General features: G+C 48.1%; 1 pseudogene; it reads right to left on the bottom strand.

The window, feature by feature from the left end:
- Window positions 1–359: 359 nt before the first annotated feature.
- On the bottom strand, window positions 360–1210 carry LOC112815879 (small ribosomal subunit protein uS5 pseudogene; annotated as a pseudogene).
- Window positions 1211–3937: the final 2727 nt, after the last annotated feature.

The following is a 3937-nucleotide window of genomic DNA, read 5'->3' as shown; positions in this document are numbered from 1 at the left end:
TCATGTCCATGACTAATAAACAACTTTTAGAATGTTGAAATTTTCTAAAATAAGTTTAAGTGTGAGGCTTACATAATAAATGCACCGTAAATGGATGGAGATGAATATGCATCCAATTGAGTTCAAGGAAACCTAACTGGTGCAAAGGGGAACAGATTCCAGACTTTATATGTGGGTAAATGGGGACTTCCTGCAGCTACAAAGGCGCAAAAGAGAAGAGGTGCACAGGGAGTACCATTCCAAACCCTTGGACCTGCCAATCAAGGAGGGGGCCTTTATTTTTTTTCATTTATTTATTTATTTTTAACAAGCTTTAGTTCACTTTATTTTTCTTATATAAAACTAGGTGGTGGCCGCAGCTGGAGCCTGAGTCCTCTGCATGGAGACTGGTGTGGGTCTTCACAAGATGGTCAGTGAATTCCTGTTATGGAGACTTGGTGAACACCGTCTCCTCCCAGAGGTCAGGGGTGCGATAGCTGTAGATCTTGGAGATGGCAGCAAAAGTAGCCTTAGCGAAGTTCCCCAGGGTGGCAGTGCAGCCTCTGGCCAAGGTGTGACAGTCGTTGATACCAGCCATCATCAGTAGCTTCTTGGGCAAAGGGGCTGAAACAATGCCAGTGCTTCTGAGGGCGGGGATGACATGCACCAGCACAGAGCCACAGGGGCCAGGCACCTTGCATGGGACGGTGTGGGGCTTGCCGATCTTGTTCCCCCAGTAGCCTCGCCTCACGGGGACGATGGAAAGCTTGGCCAGGATGATGGCCCCACGGATGGCAGCGGCGACCTCCTTGGAGCACTTGACACCCAGGCCGACGTGTCCGTTGTAATCTCCGATGGCAACAAACGCCTTGAACCTGGTCCGCTGGCCAGCACGGGTCTGCTTTTGCACAGGCATGATCTTCAGAACCTCGTCCTTGAGGGATAAGAAATCAATGATCTCAGATTCCTTGATAGGCAGAGAGAAGAGATAGATCTCTTCCAGGGACTTGATTTTCATGTCCTTTACCAGGCGGCCCAGCTTGGTGACGGGGATCCACTCCTTGTCCTCGGCATTGCATCCGCAAGCTCCGCGGCCTTGACCCCGGCCCCCACCACGGCCGCCACAATGGCCCAGAATGCCACTGCCGAAGCCGCCGCGGTCTCCCATTCCAGGGCCTCCAGGGCCTCCAGGGCCCCCAGGGCCCCCAGCCTCCTGCAGCACCGGCGTCATCCGCCATTTGGTGTTCTCTTGGAGAAGAAGCAAGGAGGGGGCCTTTGGAAGGAATAGCCAGAGTGCACTAACTCACGAAAAGGGACTTCCACTGCTGTGTGTGGGTGGGGCTGGGAAAGGAAGAAGGAGAATCCACAGCAGGAGGAAAAGGCAAGTAATCTGGACCACCACAGCTCAATTCAATACAGGTAAGTAGGCAAGCTTCAGCAGGGCCTCCAGCGTGCAAAACCCAAGGGTGTACCCAGGCCTGGCGATGAGAAGTTGGGATGACCATGAAGAGCGTTTCAGTAACTTGGGGGCAGTGTGAGCAATGGCAGCAGAAGCTCCAGAAGCACCAGTCTTCCAAGGCAGAAGAGCAGCAATGTTGAGCCAGCTGGGGCAGGCTGAGGCTCTGGGAGGGCCACGGCATGAAGGGAGGCTTGGAGGAGCTCCGGTTTAAGGTAAGCGTTGAGGACTGAGGAAGGGGCAGGGCTGCAGGCCCAGTGATCCAAACAGTGCAAGAAGCAAGGAAATTGTGAGAATTTACTGTATCCTTCTCCTACCAGGACTGTTCTAGAAGACAGTTTACTGGTTCTGCATATAGCCATATTCTAGAATCCATTAAAGCCAGAAGAGGAATCCAGATGCACACATTTTAACAGAATGTGGCTATCTTCTCACTCCTCCGTTCCACCTCCCTTTCCCTGGGAGAGCTTCAGGGAGTTGGCAAACATGAACAAGAAAATCATGCCACAGGAATAGGCAGGCCTTGCTGGTCCCCCTTCATGGGATGGGTAGACCCCATTGCCGGCTGCCTACCACATTGCTCATACCTACTATCTACACTCACGAGGGGAAAAAAATTCTTCCTCATATGCCTCTCTCTTTTGTCATCATAAAGCCTGTTTTCCTTCTGTCACATTCTGTGCATCTGCTAAGGAAAGGGGCTGGATATTTGTTGTAGATCATTTGGCCTGTACCCCACAAACGAGAAACACAGGCTTAACTGTGCACCCGGGCTGACATGGAGATAAGACAGCAGGACTTGTGCACCAGCCCTCCAGAAGTTTAGCCTTCCTCTTTTACCTCAAGCTAGCGGATGTTATGAATAAAGGGTAAGATTTTATTCACTCAAAAATATTTATTGAGTACAGTGGTGCAAAACACTGGAATAGCTCTTTTGGAAACTCTAATGTAGACATTGTTCCTGCACCCGTGGGGCCGGCTTATGGTATGACAGAGGAGATAAGAAATAGTTTCCAGTAAGTTTAATGTAAGGAAGAATGTGTTATGTGCCCAAAAGATGAAGAAACAAAATGCCGTGAGGGCTAATTCAGAGGAAGAAGAGATTACTCTCAGTTGGATTCAGGATCATAAAGTATCGGTGTATGCGGCATACATCATCTATATACTTCAGGTGGAAGCTAAGGCTGTTAGATGATGACACAAGTTCATGGAGCCAGTGATGGAGCCAACAAAGCCTCGAGCCCCTTTCTTCCGAATCCAAGTCTTTGCCCACCCTGCTATGCTATGCTGCTTCTTGGCAGCTTAGTCAAGGGGCTGCCTGAAACAAATTACCTGCTGTTCTAGATTCAGCCAATCAATGCATCAACATGAGGAAGTTCATGAGCTTGGGAAGCTTACCGATCTCGCAGAGCAGGTCAAAGGCATACATGTGCATTTCCATACTCTTCTAAGATACAACTAACCTCAGAAAACATAGAGGATATGTTAGATACACTAGACTGATATATTTAACCCATTATCAACCTGCAAGATTTAGCAGGAGGAGAAGGGTGACAGTTTAGTGGGTATTGAGCAGATGAAAGAGGGAAAAGGGACAAAAAGAGAAGATCTCAGAGGCCAGTGGTCTGGATAATCTTAGGTGGTAGATCCAGGACAGAGAACTTGTCTCCATAAAACCTAGAACCAGTGCTGGGTTCTCAGCAAGTACTCAGTTTAAAAGGTCTACACAGTAAGAGACAGAGTGAGGGAGGATGGGGGAAAGGGGAGTGTCACTTGGTATTTTGCTCCTGGTCCCAACCCCCTATATTTAATGGAATACTGACTTTCTGTAGTGACCTGTAAAACCTTCTTGCTCCCATCCCCCTCCAACATAATACTCAGAGATCTGTCTACCTCCTCTTGGAACTCATTCATGCAGTGACTTATCCCAATATGAAGTGAACCTGACAACTGCCATTCACTGGTGATTAGGAGTGGGACTGTTGTCCAGAATCCACAAGACGACCTGCAGCCTCAGGGACTGAGCCACTCCTACCCTTGCTGCTGTAGGGCAATGCCTATCTTACCAACATCCCCTTCTCTTTCCAGAAACTTAACCACTATGGGCAAGTAAGGAGAGTAAGGGAACTCAGAGACCTTGTTCATTTAACTCGACTAACAGATTTTCAAGTCCAAACTTTGGTATTCTTATTTGCTCTGAAGCCCCAAAGTAGTAGTACCCAAAATATAGTAGAATACTATATTGCTGTGGAAAAGGAGAAAGGAAACTAACATTTGTGTTATGTTTATGACAATAAAAAACAGCAGTAATAACCTAACACTTACAAAAAAAAGTCCCTTAGTGCCAGGCTCTGGAATACCCTCTCTATAAGCCTATGGGATAGACTGTCCCCGTTTTATAAAGAAAACTGGCTCTCAGAGAGAGAGATTAAGTGCCTTGCCAAGGGTTACAGCAGAATCCTAAGTGCAGAAGCCAGCATTGAATTCAGGTCTTTCTGATTC

This window comes from Callorhinus ursinus, unplaced genomic scaffold (genome assembly GCF_003265705.2).
Source record: "Callorhinus ursinus isolate GAN/ISIS: 27379988/994484 unplaced genomic scaffold, GSC_fseal_2.0 scaffold6, whole genome shotgun sequence".
Taxonomy (NCBI): Eukaryota; Metazoa; Chordata; class Mammalia; order Carnivora; family Otariidae; genus Callorhinus; species Callorhinus ursinus.
The sequence above is the reverse complement of the archived record's forward strand: the minus strand, read 5'-3'. Positions and strand labels throughout refer to the sequence as shown.